The sequence below is a fragment of the Danio rerio genome, chromosome 23 (assembly GCF_049306965.1).
Source record: "Danio rerio strain Tuebingen ecotype United States chromosome 23, GRCz12tu, whole genome shotgun sequence".
Lineage (NCBI taxonomy): Eukaryota > Metazoa > Chordata > Actinopteri > Cypriniformes > Danionidae > Danio > Danio rerio.
Genome location: NC_133198.1, coordinates 22,064,840 through 22,082,007, shown reverse-complemented (window position 1 = coordinate 22,082,007; position 17,168 = coordinate 22,064,840). Strand labels below are relative to the sequence as shown.

Here is a 17,168-nt window from a genome sequence, read left to right as displayed (position 1 = left end):
TCTAAAAACACGCTTACCTCTGAATTCTGCTGCACTGCAGGTCAGGTGTTCGTAATTAAGTGAAGTGAAGCGCTGCGCGTGGCCGCGTGCGCCGAGTCCTCCGATACCATGGTAACCAAACATGTTGAATATTGGGTGAAGCCATGACGTTAATTCAACATACAGACCATGATAAAAAAATGTCAACGTTGATTTGTACAAGGATTTCTGTAACTTTTTTTAACCATTTATCATTCAACATTGTTTCAACATTAAACAACTGACGTATTTTCAACCACATTTCAACGTTGAAGCCTTGTCATATGCAGGCTGTTTTTCAACCGTTCAACATTAAACGTTCTATCAACATTATTTCAACGTTCAAAACACATCTGACCTTATTTCAACCATATTTCAACGTTGAAGGTCGGTCGTGTGGCGGCTGGGATGTTAATATCAAAACAATTATAATGATGGAAAACTACTGAGTTGCTCAATAAAAACTGCAAGTTCCAATTGAAAGAGTGAAAAAAGTGACCAGTGAAAGTGTTTGTTGTGTGTGATTTATCTTTTAGCTTCAAACCACTCCAGAGCAGAGATGTATAGTAACGAAGTAGAACTACTTCACTACTGTACTTAAGTACTAAAAGGCAGTATCTGTACTTTACTGGAGTGTTATTTTTTTCTCCTACTTCCACTTTTACTTAAGTACATATTTTCCATGAGTTTAATACTTTTACTCCGATAGATTTTTTATGTGATGCATCGTTACTCGTTACTAGGGGTGTCAAAATGATCGATATCAGTTCAGTAATAGGTCATAACCGGTGATTACGTGATGACGTCATTTATCTCCTATGCGCGATGTCGCAATACTATTGCGGAGGACGGAGGCGCGAGTGAAGGCGGCACACGAGCCGCTAATTTACTATAGGGAGAAATGTTGTAAAACTTCACCTCTGCCTCTCTCTTTCTCACTTTGGACATTTGACCCGCTGGCCTGTTTGTAAGGTAACTTTCCCTCTTTTCTTGGCTGTTAAAGCTGTCGATCCATCCAGACACGAGCGTGCCTGATGTAGTTTTCTCCACTGTGTCTATTACCTGTGATAACCGGCTATTCTTCCCGCCATGGGTGAACAGCGCTTCTTTTCTAAAGCCCTTTCTGTTGAGCAGATGAAGATAATAACCAATCATCATAAGACCTCGCCTGTCAGCGCTCAAAAAGCAGGCGGTATAATATTGACATGAGTTTATTAGCTGTAAATGCTCATGCTGTCTTCTGTGCATGAGTTTTGTTTGATACATTCAGAAAGAGTGCTTTCTTTAAGCAGGTCAAATTAAGAGTACAGTTCATATATGTGACTGCTGTATTAAAGAACAAAATTGTATTAAAAATAACCCTATAACTGTCACACCAAGACAAAAGCAATATATTTATGCAATATAAAAGCAATAAGTGCAAGACCAATTTAATTAAAAACATAATCAAAATTTTAAAAAAATAATACTAAACCATAGCCATAAGCCATAAAGTATTTTAGAGTTTCTTTTAACACAGTACTATACACACTTTCCTGTTTTTCTTTTTTCTTTTTTTTTACAATAAAATCAAAATCAAGTGAATTAGTGCAACAGGATTTAGTTTGCTTGTTTAGTTTAGTTTCACGACTGCTTCCAGAAGACATAACTCCTGTTTATTGTGGTATTAACCAATCAAACTTCAAAACTACCAAAGTGTGAGTGTGTGTGAGTGAATAATGCATGTAAGAGAGAAACTGTGTGATTGTACCTGTGTGTGCGTCTGTGTGTGTGTAAGAGAGAGAGAGAGAGAGAGAGAGTGTGTGTGTATGAGAGTGTAAAAGAGTGTAATTTCGTGTTTGTGTGTGTGCGCCCATGTATATGTATAACAACATCGGTATTACACAGATGTTAGGAGGAGATGGTGAATTATGTGGACATTATGTATAAAATTCAATCACACTAAATATTTTTTTATTTTCAGAAAGTAAAACTACACATAATTTCCTGTAAGGGTTGGGTTTAGAGATTGGATTTGGGGTTAGAGCATTCAAAAGTTTGTAGAGTATAAAAACAATTGTAACCTATGTAATGTCCCCACAATTCACAAAAGTGTGTGTGTGTGTGTGTGTGTGTGTGTGTGAGAGAGAGAGAGAGAGAGAGAGAGATAGAGTGAGAACTGTGTGTGAGAGTGTATGAATGTGTAAGAGTGTACATTTAGGTGTGTGTGTGTGTGTGTGTAAAAGAGAGAGAGAGATTTGATTTTACAAATCCTTTTATTAACAAGCAATTATTTAACAATTGATTTACAGCTCAAATCAATTCATTTATAAAAAACAGCTCTTCATTAATGACAGAACACAAGCCATCATCGCAACACCATTCAATTTTAAACACATTAATTGCTTTCATCATTTTATAGTAATTAAAATCAACAATAATTCTTGATTTTACTAGGTTTTTAAAAACTACTACAATGTTTTTACCATTCCTCTTTTCTATTTCATTTTTTCTTGTAATATAAATAGCTGATTTTGCTTGACCAAAAATAAAATTCAATAATTGACATTTATATTTGTTTTGTCTTTTATATTTAAAACCTAATATAAAACATTGTTTCGTAAATAAAAAACCAAGTAAAGAAACTAAAACATTTAAAAGATCAAACAGAGGAGCAAGTCTTTTACAATACATAAAACAGTGAAAAATTGTTTCCCTTTCTAAACAAAACGGACATTGATCACTCACACTAGAATTTATTTTAGTCACAAATGCATTAACAGCTATAGCACCGTGTAAAATTCTCCACTGCAAATCCCCCGATCTTTTATTCAATGGTGGTTTATACAATAATCTCCATTCTGGTTTTTCTTCTTCTGCTAAACACAGTTTATCTCTCCACACAGTGTCAGATCTCTCTTTTAAAGTACACTTATTATTTAGTTTCACAATATTTTTATAAAGCACTTTCCCTTTAACTGTACTAAAATCAACATTCCCATTTTCCTTAAAACATAACAATGGACTATTAATCCCAGAATTTTCAATCTTAGGTGTAAGTCTAATGTCTGGGAAACAATCTTGATCATTAGGGAAAATAATACCTTGACTGTAACCTTCAATTAAATTTTTTTCTTTTTCATTTAAAAAACTTTTCAAAACATTCAAAAATTTTGTAACAAACCTCACCGATCTAATTCCCATATATAAAGCAACATTTTCTGCATCTCTTAGTCCAAAACCCGCCTTGTCAACAATGTCTCTTAGTTTGGTCATTTTGTTGGAAATAAGCAATTCTTTTAGTCCTGGGGTATCATCTTTTGTTACATCAAGGCGACTGCCAAGAAGTACTGGTTCTTCAAGCAGCCAGAAAAGAGATGTTGTTGAATCTGCCCGCGAATGTTTAAAAAGTCCCCATACTTTAAAAATACTTTTGTAAAAAGAAGGTATTCCAGTCAGATCTAGATGCACATTATCTGCCAAAAAAAGTGACGCATGAAGATTCAAGCCATTTATTCCACGTAGGATGCATTGAGCTAAGGGCCTCCACACGAGATTTTCAGGCCCATACAACAACTTCTGAACGAATTGTAGTCTATATGTGGCTCCCCTGCTCACAAGATTCACCAACCCTTGGCCACCTTCATCTCTTGGCAGAAACAGAACACTTTGAGGTGTCCAGTGCAAATTGTCCCAAAAGAAGTTGACCAGTTCTCCTTGAATTTTTGGTAAGAGTCCAGCAGGTGGATCAACACAAGCAAGTTTATGCCACATAGAGGAACTCACCAAATTGTTAATAATGAGTGTTCGTCCTCTGTAAGAAAGTTGTGGGAGCAACCATTTCCACTTCTGTAAACGACTTTGAATTTTTTCAAGCAATCCGTTCCAGTTTTGTTGAACAAAGTCACTTTCACCTAGGTAAACTCCAAGGTATTTTAAAAAACCCCTCTTCCATTTTAATCCTCCAGGTAATAAGGGAGGGTCTCTTTTCCAGTCACCTATGAGAAGTGCTTCACTTTTTTCCCAATTAACTTTAGCAGAAGAAATCTTTTTAAAATTGTTAATAATACATTCCAGTCTTCTTACATCATCAGTGTTAGTTATAAAAACAATAACATCATCTGCATATGCTGAAAGTTGCACTTGAGCATTACCGTGGGGTATAGAAAAACCTTTTAATTCCGCTCTTATTCTGTGTAGAAGAGGTTCAATGGCAATGGAATATAACATTCCTGACATAGCACAACCCTGTCTAACACCTCTCTGTACATCAAAAGGAGCGCTTAAACCACCATTGATTTTGAGTACACTTTGAATGTTACTATACATTACCTCAATCATTTTTATAAAATGAGTACTAAAACCAAAAACCTTTAAAACTTTTTTCAAATACTCATGTTCAACACGATCAAAAGCTTTCTCTTGATCTAATGAGATCAATCCACAATTAATACCAAATAATTTAGCAACTTCTAACGCATCCCTAATTAAAAAAATATTATCAAAAATTGATCTATTTGGTATAGAGTAATTTTGATTAGGCTGTATAATTTGGTCCAGTACTTTACTTAGTCTTACAGCTAAAGCCTTTGATAAAATTTTATAATCTGAACACAAAAGTGACACAGGTCTCCAGTTAACTATTTTTTGAAGATCTCCTTTTTTGGGTAAAAGAGTAATAACTGCTCTTCTACAACTCAAAGGCAATGATCCTTTATTTAAACTGTCATTTAAAACTAAAAACAAATCTTCACCAATCACTGGCCATAAAACTTTATAAAAATCAACAGGAATTCCATCAATGCCAGGCGATTTGCCATTTTCCATGCTCATCATTACTGTATATAATTCATCTTGTGATATAGGCAGCTCAAGCATTGCATTGGATTCATCATCAACTTTAGAGAGATTTTCAAAAAAAACTGAGTTTTCAACATCCCTCTGTAATACTTCACATTTATATAAAGATGAATAAAAATTAACTGCATATTTGCGAATCTTACTAGAATCTGTAATATCTTCTCCTGTTTCAGACTTTAGTGAATGTATTAATCGGCTTTTTCCATTCTTTTTTTCCAAATTGAAGAAAAATTTTGAAGGTGCATCCATTTCTGAAATATTTTGAAACCGAGAACGAATTAAAGCACCCTTTGCTTTTACATTCAATAAATCTGCAAGTAAATCTTTTTTAGTTTTACTTTCTTCAAAATCAGTGCTATTATTTGTAGAAGCTGTTGTATTTAAAAGTTCTGTTATACTTTTTTCTAACTCTTTCATTGCTCGCATTGTTTCTTTAGTAACATTAAAAGTGTACTCTTTACATAACTGTTTAATTTGTATTTTCCCGCAATCCCACCATTGTTGCAGTGAAGAATACATTTGTTTTTGTTTTTTAAAATTTTCCCAAAAAACAGAAAAAAATTCTTTAAAATTTTCATCATTTAAAAGTGATGTATTAAAGTGCCAGTATGCACTTTTTACTTTCACCGAATTGACAAAAATCTTACAAATAACCGAACAGTGGTCAGAAAACCCAACAGGAATTATACGACAATCTTTGACATAATTTATTTGAAACTTGAACATATAGAACCTGTCAAGTCTTGCCATAGAAATTTGGTTATCTTTGCTATGTACCCAAGTATATTGTCTATCATTTAAATGTACATTTCTCCAAACATCACATAAATCACAAACTTGTACTAAATTCTTCATTTCTTTCTGCGAAGCATTATGTGGTTCTAAATGATTTCTATCCATTTTATCATTTTCTGTGCAATTAAAATCTCCACCTAAAAACAATAAATCTTCTGAATCTACATTATTGATAACATCACAAAACTTCTTTAAAAAAATTATTCTTTCAGCTCCTTTATTAGGAGCATAAATATTTAAAAACACCATTGTTGCATGTTCAAACTTGACTTTAACTTTCAAAAAACGGCCTTTAACTATTTCTTCTGTTTCAACAGACAGTGGAGACACTGTCTTAGAAAACAAAACAGCTACTCCTCCACTGTTGTAAGCCAAATGGCTCATAAAAATCTGACCATCCCAATCTTTCTTCCAGTTTATTTCATTAAGATTGTCACTATGTGATTCTTGAATAAACGTGACATCTAGGCGTTTCATTTTTATGAATTCAAATAAACACATTCTTTTCTGACTGTCTCTAGCACCATTTAAATTGAGAGTTCCAATGTTAAACACCCTCATAGTAAATGATGTTTTAAAAATAAAAGAAACAATCAGAAATACTGCAACCTTAACCAAGAACAAATTACACCAAATCTGGTTTTTCATCATTAAGGAGGTTTTTTTTCTTTACTTTACCCACTAATTTCCTTAGACGATAAACCTCTGTGTCTATGAATGCACCTTCTCTAGTCAGAATCTTTACATCTTTCACGAAAGCAGAAACATCTTCAAAATAATCCTCAGCCTCCACGTTTGGTAAAAATTTTGTTTCCCTCAGAAATTTCTTGATTCCCTCAGCCGTATATCTTTGTGTTTGACTTTCACTTTCATTTTGCGATGAAAAGGAATAAACTGAAGAACTGGAATCAGAAGAATCAGCATCGTTATCTGATATTATATAATCAGCCTTACTCTTGTCTTTTTTTGCTTGTTTGATCACTTTGTTTTCACTGACTTTTTTTCTTTTATTAGGAACTTTAAAGATTTGCTCTGGTTCAATTTCCATTTCCACTATCCCTTCACCTGTACTTTCCTTAGCTGTTCCAGCTGTGGAAAAATTTGCCTTTTGTCTACTTGTGTCATCCTTAGAATTAATTGAGGTTTGAACAGCAGACGAGCCTGCTACTACCTCTGCCATAGTAGGAGCCACCGCACCTCCCCCGCCTCTCTCCTCAGAGACCGCAGCATCAGCCGCGACAGACGCAGCCGCAGAAGACTCGCCTTGTACGTCTCCCTGACCTGTCTCACCTCCACTTGTACACGATCGAATTAAATGCCCAATTTTTCCGCACCCGAAGCACTTCATTATGCTCTCGGATGTTGCGTAAATGGTGTAATTGAACCCATCTACTTTGACATTAAACGATAGGTTTAATTCGTCATTGTTGTCTTTCAGAATCATATAAACTTGTCTTCTAAAAGACATCACATGTTTAAGCATGGGTGATTTACACCCAAGAGCTATTTTCCTGATCGGTGAAACTAATTTGCCAAAAGAAGATAATTCTTTTGTAATGCATGCATCGGAAACAAACGGAGGTATGTTTGACACAATAATTTTCCTGGATGGACTACTAAGAGGAAGTACAGGTATGAGTTCATCATTTATCACCACTCCTTTTTGCACAATCTCATTAGTTTTTTCTATCGTGTTCAAAAACAAAACAACCGCATTGTTCATCCTAGAAGCTGAAACCACCGATGAACATCCCACTACTTCGCCAACCGCTAGAATACAATCTTCCACACTGGCCTTACACATGATTTTAATTCCATGACGCCGAGTCAAACTTTCACAATCTGCGTCTCCTGACGACGCCATACCTCCCGGCAACAAAACACGCCGGGAGTAAACTTACTACACTCACAAACACTAACCAACAGCACACTTATACAAACAACAAACAAAGAAAGAAAAGTTAGAAAGAGAACCATTCAAACTCACCGCACTTTCCCAACACTCGCTCACCACACACTCGCTCAGGCACATGCGCACACGCACAGAGAGAGAGAGAGAGAGAGAGAGAGAGAGTATGAATGAACATGCTGAATTATCTCATCAGTGAAGTGATTTTCTGGTAAAAGAGCCTGACGATGTGAATTCTTGTACCATAGAAATTATTTACAGAGAAAAACAGTATCGTAAGCCATGTTTCTTTTCATTCTGCTTAATCAAGTGCCCCAAAGATATTTAAAATAAACAAAACAATATGATGTCTTTTGACTGCCTTCTTTAATAACTACATTACACAATACTTGTACTTTTACTTTCAGTACTTGAGTAGTAAATTTTGAAATAAACTACTTGCAATACTTAAGTACAAAAAATGTTGAATACTTTTGTACTTCCACTTAAGTATGGTGATTAAAGAGCACTTCTACTTCTACTCAAGTCACTTTTTGATAGAGCACTTGTACTTTTACTTAAGTATGGGTCTCCAGTACTTTATACATCTCTGCTCCAGAGTCAGCACCCTAGCATTTTAGAGAAATAAACTGCAGGATTAAAAGTATATCACTAAATATATCCATATTATTTATGGATCAATTTTTGCATTAATATTAATTGTTTTGTTGTTTTGTGAGTTCTTAATCAGTCCAGGACGTATATTTTATTAATAAGTACTGCATTTAATAAATTACTATTAAGTGTTGTTTTGTTTCAGAATTAGAATTTTTGCTTTTGGGATTTAAAAAAAAATAAATCAACCTACAATCATATTATAGAATCTTCAATCTGTTTGCTAAATTAATTTAATGTGTAAAACTCCAGAAGGACACAATGTATATATATATATATATATATATATATATATATATATATTTTTACAGCATATAGAGTTAAAGTCAGAATTATTAGCCCCCCTTTTTATTTTTTCCCCGTTTTATGTTTAACAGATTTTTTTCAATACATTTCTAATCCTACTAGTTTTAATAACCTATCTCTAATAGCTGATTTATTTTATCTTTGCCACGGTGACAGTAAATAATATTTTACTACATATTTTTCAAGACACTTATATACAGCTTAAAGTGACATTTAAAGGCTTAACTAGGTTAATTAGGTTAACAAGGCAGGTTAGGGTAATTAGGCAAGTTATTGTATAACGATTGTTTGTTCTGTAGACTATCGAAAAATAAAATGTCTAAAGGGACTAATAATTTTGTCCTTAAAATGGTGTTTAAAATAATTAAAAACTGCTTTTATTCTAGCCAAAATAAAACAAATAAGACTTTTTCCAGAAGAAAAAATATTATCAGATATACTATCCAATACTATATAATATATCCTTGCTCTGTTAAACATAATTTGGGAAATCTTTAAAAAAGAGGAAAATATTTGAAGGGGGGCTAATAATTCTGACCTTAACTGTATATTTATGTTGTTGGTGCAAATTTTCACTTCAAAGAAAAAAAATCACAGTTTTATTAAAGTTTAAATTGTTTTTGTGTGAAGGTCATGTGATCAACAGGAAACTTGCAGCATCTCATTTCTCAAATGCATTTGTGTTCTCGCAGTTCCAGTTTGCTCTTCCAAGGTAACCTGCAAGACCGACCAGTCACCACAAGAACACAAATCCATGAACAGACACAGCCACCATGGCCTTTGCTTCATTGCCTGCCCCATTATTTGCCTGATTTATTTTGGAAATTGGATCACGAAAATGGGACACACAGTGGCGCAGTAGGTATTGCTGTCGACTCACAGCAAGAAGGTTGCTGGTTCGAGCCTTGGCTATGTAAGTTGGCGTTTCTGTGTGGAATTTGCATTTTCTCCCTCCGGGTGCTTCGGTTTTCCCCACAGACCAAAGACATGTGGTACAGTTGAATTGGGTTGGCTAAACTGTCCATAATGAATGAATGTGAATGAGTGTGTATGGATGTTTCCCAGAGATGGGTTGCAGCTGGAAGGGTTTATGCTGGATAAGTTGGCGGTTCATTCAGCTGTGGCGACCCCAGATTAATAAAGGGACTAAGACGAAAGAAAATGAATGAATGGACCGCGAAAATTAAATAAAATAACGTTATTCTTCAGGCGTAGAAAAACTGAGAAGAAAAATGACAAAAGATAAGCACAAAATCATTTTAGCATCGCTTTTAAGTGCTAATGATGATGGCAATCTAATAGCACATTTACCGAAAATAGGCAAATACAGATTAATACACGTTGTCTACTTATATAAAATATCTTATTTTTTCCTGAATTTACAGACCTGTTTTTTGGTCTAAAATGCATTTTACTGAAATGCAATAGTACTTAAATGTCTTTCGCTGACATATTTTGTACATTGGTAATATATATTTTTTCCTGAGACATGTTTATAAAAGGGTGGTGCAGTAGGTAGTGCTGTCGCCTCACAGCAAGAAGGTTGCTGGTTCGAGTCTCGGCTGGGTCAGTATGGCGTTTCTGTGTGGAGTTTGCATGTTCTCCCTGTGTCTCCGGGTGCTCCGCTTTCTCCCACAGTCCAAAGACATGCGGTACAGTTGAATTGGGTAGGCTAAATTGTCCGGGAGATGGGTTGCAGCTGGAAGGGCATCAGCTGTGTAAAACATATGCTGGATAATTTGGCGGTTCATTCCGCTGTGGCGACCCCAGATTAATAAAGGGACTAAGCTGAAAAGAAAATGAATGAATGAATGTTTATAAAAGTTATGTCTTAATTGAATTAAGAAACAGGGAAAGAGACTGAAGGGTAGATACTCTATTTATTTTTAGTGATTTAGGAATCGTCTGATTGGTGAGTCATTTATTAGCTAATGAGGACCAGCTGCTATCAATCATAAGCATGTGCTCGTCTCGAAATTAGTTTATAAATAAACTTCACTTAATTATTGTTTAGTGTCATTTTTGCTTTTTGGATTTATAAAAAATAAAATAAAATAAAAATTTTATTTACAATCTTATTATAGAATCTTTTATCTGTTTGCTAAATTAGTAGAATGTGTTTTAAACACTCCAGAAATTCTTCGATTTTCAAGCTGCTAGCTGACACAAACAGAGCTGTTTAAAAATGTATAAACCATTCAGACAGTTAAGTAGAAGAAATCAGGCTTTAATTCCTGTTAATTGATTGTCTTTAATAAGCAATAAAATCAATAAAATATTGTCGGCTGAATTGCAAGGGCAATATTACCCTATTTAGAGCAGGGATCACCAAACTTGTTCCTGGAGGTCCGGTGTCCTGCATATTTTAGCTCCAACTCTAATCAAACACACCTGAACAAGACAAGGTCTTACTTGGTATTCTTGAAACACCCAGACAGGTAAGTTGAGGCAAGTTGGAGCTAAACCCTGCAGGGCACCGGACCTCCAGGAATGAGATTGGTGATCCCTGATTTAGAGCAAGGTAGGGCCCCAAAATTATTCAGCTTATAGTCCCCAAATGTACAGGGCCGGCCCTGCATCCCACATAGCAAACAGACTTGGCCCAAATGTGGCCTAATTATCCCACATAGCAAATGGACTTGGCCCAAATGTGGCCTCATTAGGGCACTGCTGCCGTGTTGCCGGCACTGGCATGCATAATGTCAGTTGAATGTGGGCCATGCATGACAATGATGGCACTGCATGCACAACGGCAAACTACATTTGGGCCAGTTGTGGATGGGAGGTGTGTAGCCCAGTGTTTAGGTAACATTACACTGTAAAAATTCATTTTGTGGCCTTGTAGATTTCATTAATATTAATATGTACACTTTATTTAATTAAATTAATTTCCTGATTTTAGGGCATTTTTTTGCTTTGAAATTAATTTAAAAATGTCTGTAATAAAATCTAATCAATTTTATTATAAGAATTTACCTGTTATTTTTTAATAGTTTCAGAAGAGAAAATATTAATTAAATGCAACGTGATATTATTATAAGAATTTAGCTGTTATTTTTGAATAATTTCAGAAAGAGAAAATAATTAAATCCAACGTGATTAAAATGAGCATTTTCAGATTAGCCAGAGTCACACAAGTCGCCGAGTACCAGCTGCCCTCGCCGGGGACACGAGTGATGAGCGCCCGTCATGACCTGGAGGTGGACATTTTCAAAGGATGTTACTCCCCTCGAGATGAAACAAAGGCTCAAGTCGTTCTTTATTTTAACTGACATTTATTCGGACACGAGTCTGTAGTATGTCTTGTACATTCTAGCCTTGCACTCCTTTATGTCCCAATATTGCCGTCAGAACTACGAAAAGAAATACATAAACTTCAATTAACCCTTTAAAGGTGATGTTGCACGTAATAAACAACATACATACAAACAAAAAATAAAGTGCACATTCAACATGTAACGAAATACACTTAATTGGCTAATTATACATTACATACGGACACATAATCATACGGAACCCCGGAAGGGACGTAGTGGGTGAGAAAAAAATGGGTGCGTGAAAAAAAAATAATGGGTGAAAAAAAAAAATGGGTGGGAGGAAAATATATATTTCTAAGTTTTTTGCGTTCTCTCGCAAAGTTTTGCGTTCCCTCGCAAAGATGTTTTGCGTTATCTCGCAAACATGTTTTGCGTTCCCTCGCAAAGATGTTTTGCGTTCTCTCGCAAAGATGTTTTGCGTTCCCTCGCAAAGATGTTTTGCGTTATCTCGCAAAGATGTTTTGCGTTCTCTCGCAAAACTGTTTCTCCACAAACACTTCCTGTTCACTGCACTCACGTAAACCCTCCCGTTTTTGCCTAAATTCACCCGTATTTTACCATTCTATCCCACTTTCTTTACATTACTGTGCGTATGCTACCTATGAACCAGTGAATGCATGTATCAGCGCTGACTGACAGACGCGCTTCGTACAATAAACTGATCCCAGATCAGCGTCTGTACACGCCATTTACAGTGGAGCGGGTGTATGTTTAAACAGACAAATACACTGAATAATATGAAACATCTCCGTCCTGCATGTTTTATTTTAAACAGCTTATTTTCTCTTAAATGAGCACAAACAGTTTCTAAAGTAATGGAATGCTTTCATTATAGATCTGTGCATTCTTACAGAGACACCTCTGTTATCAAACTAAACAAAACATGAGATTCATTTGCTGCGCACTTGTTTGATAACAGAAGTGTCCCTTTAAATGGCGCGTACAGACGCTGATCTGGGATCAGTTTATTGTATAGAGCGCGTCTGTCAGTCAGCGCTTAAACATGCATTCACTGGTTCAGAGGTTGCAAAGTGAAAGGCGACAATCAGCGCACAGTAATGTAAAGAAAGTGGGGTAGAATGGTAAAATATGGGAGAATTTCAGCAAAAACGGGAGGGTTTACGTGAGTGCAGTGAACAGGAAGTGTTTGTGGAGAAACAGTTTTGCGAGAGAACGCAAAACATCTTTGCGAGATAACGCAAAACATCTTTGCGAGGGAACGCAAAACATCTTTGCGAGGGAACGCAAAACTTTGCGAGAGAACGCAAAAAACTTAGAAATATATATTTTCCTCCCACCCATTTTTTTTCTTTCACCCATTATTTTTTTTTACCCACCCATTTTTTTTCTCCTCCACTACGTCCCTTCCGGGGTTCCGTATAATCATACACGTTCACATACGTTAACACCATACAACACATACCTCATTGGCCTCTCTAACTCAAGAGGAATAAACTTGAAGGGTTGCAGTTTCTCTTTAACAAACTTCTTTGCACTTCTTAAACCTTAAACGTGTTTTAGCACAGCACCTTGTGGCTGAACTACTTGTAGTGGATCGGAAGAATATCTTCATTGCAACAATGAAATAATTCCCAAGCTAAACATAACAAGAAAAGGTTCCCCCCTCCCCCTTATAGTTTTAGTTAAATAACTTTAAATGAATTAACATGCATTAACAACAAATATACATTACTTATTTATTCTAATGATTAATTTGAACATTTTAACTATTTATTGACTTTTTAATGTAAAGTTTATGTTTATAGAGTGTAATATATAAGCATTGCTTCTGACGGCAGCTACAAAGGACATTTATAAATACGCACAATCTTTAGAAATAAACAGCGGATTTGAGTTTAATCAACTACATTCTCGCGTGAACAACAGTTAAAACTTTATTTAATGGTACATTTAGAGCAGTATTGATTATTGTATTGGATCTGTGTGAGATTGAATAGGATTGAACCGTCTTTGGATTGAACTGTTTGTTGGGAAATCTTTTTATCGCACGTGTTCAAAAGCTTATAGTCATCAACATGTAATTAGTGTATAGTGTAAATGCGTGTGGCTGAGTTATAGCGAAATGCTAATCAATCGTGTTGGTAATTACACAAAAATGCAATCGGTTTCGGGTGGGATCCGACTCTTACAAATCACTTAAGTGAGCCGATTCCTAGAACCGAACCGAGTCACTCGACTCAAACAACGCCGACTCGCTTCAACGCGGAGATGTCGTGGTCTCATCCAAACGGATTTATCGGTAAGTGTTGAAATGTCCAACTTTGTTAATTAAATAATTGTTATATATTTCTGTATAGCATGTAATTCACCAAGTAACTTTAGCTTCTTTTGTCTATTTATAAACAAAGTTACCAAATCACTTTATTGTCACATCAGCAGCAGCACGCAGGGGCGTAGCACCGAATTCTTGGCCCTGTACCCTCTCAATGTCAGTGGGCCCCCTACACATTTTTTTTAAATTACTTGAATATAAACATGCACAAATAGTGTTTTAATCTATTATCAAATTAGATTATAATAATGACTGGTTCTTTCATTCACCTCCAAATTGATGCATTTGGCCTACTTGTGCTTAAATACCTTTAAACCGTAGGCTACATCGGGTTTGTGTACTGACATTTTGATCCATGATACTGATGCAAGTTCTGATTTAAAAACATTTATTTTTGAACAGGAGAACACGAGACAACTGTACCCTCAGAAACGTTAGCTGGCCTGGCCCATAATTTACTTACAGCCACAAGCAGCGTGGTTGACAAACTAAGCTAAAGATTTAACATTAGCATACATACATTACAGGGCTCGAAATTAACCTTTTTACTTGGCAGGACTGGTGCTCCCAACTTCAAAAAGTTAGGAGCATCCCAAAAAATTTCGGAGCACCCATTTTCTTTTTGGTTATGCGCCGATCTTGATTCTTAATGGCCGATTTTGATTAGCACACGTACATCTCGGAGATGTCTATTTGACATCTGCATTCACATCTGCAAGACATCTACAAGACGTTTCCTATCAGATGTGAAATAGACTTCTATTAGACATCTTTAAGATGTTTGCGATTCAGAATGTGTGTAAAACTGACATCATACAGACGTCTGCCAGACGTTTGTATACAGCAGGTGCTTTCCAGATCAAGAGATCTTTAACAGACATCTTGCAGACGTATACAGACACAAAATATCTAATACAATAGCATTTCAACCTTTATACCATTAAAAGGGATAAATCAAGTATATAATTTCTTATATTAGTATTACTTAATTGTTTAGATTTTTAAAAGGCACATTAACTTCTTTCACATTTACTATGGACTAAACCATTTTGAAATATATAATGACATTGACATCAATTGGAGGGGCCAATTAATTCAAGGTAGGCTACAAAAAAATAATAATAATAAAAAATTGGTGGAATTTCAAAGGGCCCTCTCCCTAGACGGGGCCCTGGGTAGTCAGGTCCACTTTTCCCCCCACTACCATGCCCATGCCCCCATGTTTCCCTGAGGGTCCTCGGGGGTTGTTTGTTCCCTGCCTAGGGCTCAAAGGCCACCTCGCCCCAGGGAGTGCACAAGAAGACCGGGCTCCAGGCCGTGCCAGTATTCACTGAATGTTGCTCTGCGGCACATTTCGAGCAACAAACACGTAATGTTCCTCGCGATATTGCATTTATGTACGCAAACCGCAAGAAACTACAGCACAGACGGGCCCGAGTGAAGCTTCACGAAGCGGATTTCGTGAGATTGGCGTGGCTCCACTCATACCGTCGGTATTGAATTCACCTTGGTCAAGTACAAACAGCAACACTGAGCGAACTGACAACGCTGATAGAGAGCACACGAGCTTTATAGGAATCCAGATGCAAATTTTTACAAGGCACGTCACTGCTGTCTCGTTGTCATGGCGAGCGCTGACAAGGGCTCACCTGATTGGAGCACACAGACTCGGGAATCTGTGTCACGGCGAATTGCCGTCTGCCGTACACAAAAATATATTAAATATATATATATTTTTTTATTACATTTTTGGTGCAGTGTAATATTCTGGGATGCAGTAGAATATGGAGACAGATGAATATAATTGGGTATATGCCGAGCTAGTGTTGTTCCCATATACTTATAAACTTTCGGTGACTTCACCGTTGTAAACAACGAATTGCATTATGGGACATAGCCGCCATTTATGTTGTATCCGAGTTAACGTGAGCTGTTATGTGGCTTTAGCGTCTTTCGCAGAGTAAATACAGTGTTACATTCTTGTTGTGTTAAGGGCTGTAGTAGTAAATCACACGATCGAAAAGGTAATAAATGATCACGACAACAGATATTTTAAATTTCCCGCTCGGAAGAAAGTGTATTGACAGACTGTAGCAGTAACAGACGCATCGGGTGTTCTGGCCAGCTGCATTGAGATGCAAAATATATCTTCATTTCTCCAATTATGCTCTCAACATTTTCACAAAGGTAAGTACGAAAAAATATTTAAGTAACTCTACAACTGTCATTGCTTGAGCTTCAAATAATTTTATTAATTTAATGTAACACTTTAGTTTTGGGGGTAGAACTACATTTAAATCTTCATGAATCAACTTAGTGCTTATGGATTTAAGATTGTAAAGTATTTGATTGGAAAAATATTGTAAAATTCTTTTTTACAACTTAGATTTGCTGATGTACTCACTCCCTGACAAAAAGTACATTTTCTACTGTCCTTTTTCTGAAAACCAATATAGTTTTATTGTTGAAATCATTCCCTTAAATGTTTTAAATCTCCAGACTGTAACTTCATGAAACTGCAGTTAAAAAACCAAGTTCTTTTCCACTGTAGAAAAAATATAAATGTATTGGTTGACAAAGTTAATGCTTAAAAGTTCAAAATTCAATTCAGGTTTCTTATGCTCAAATATGTCATATTTTTCATAAGCATGTAGCATTATAGTACATTTATTTTTTACTTATTCCTTCTATGTGTTATATTTTTGCTGTATATACATTTCTAACTTTTTCATTGCCAGCCAAGCTGCATATGACAAAGACTGAGCAGCATCTCTATATCTGGGCCACACAGAAACTACACAGACAGACACTGCACACTCTGCAAGACAAACACTTCATATCGGATATAACTCAGCCAGTGGAGATCGCTTATTTTTAAAGAAAACAGACATTAAAAACGTGCAGATTTTTTCCTTTGGCATACAGTTAGCCGGAAGCACTTAACCCAGGTTACTGGCAAATTAAAAGTCCTATTAGCATGCTTCAGCATATACCCTAAAATTCCAGAATGTCTTTCGAAAAAGACTACGGGTTTATC

At 35.9% G+C, this 17,168-nt stretch overlaps 2 long non-coding RNA genes across 2 annotated transcripts; one reads left to right on the top strand and one right to left on the bottom strand.

Annotated features, from left to right (window-relative positions):
* The first annotated feature begins 9,893 nt into the window (after positions 1–9,893).
* Positions 9,894–14,166, top strand: LOC141380482 (uncharacterized). Its single transcript, XR_012398456.1, has 3 exons — positions 9,894–10,867; positions 11,047–11,740; positions 13,638–14,166. It is a non-coding gene; the product is annotated as an uncharacterized lncRNA (long non-coding RNA).
* On the bottom strand, positions 11,777–13,420 carry LOC101883010 (uncharacterized). The gene is made up of 2 exons (XR_002456578.2): positions 13,262–13,420; positions 11,777–11,874 (listed from the first exon to the last, which is right to left on the bottom strand). It is a non-coding gene; the product is annotated as an uncharacterized lncRNA (long non-coding RNA).
* Positions 14,167–17,168: the final 3,002 nt, after the last annotated feature.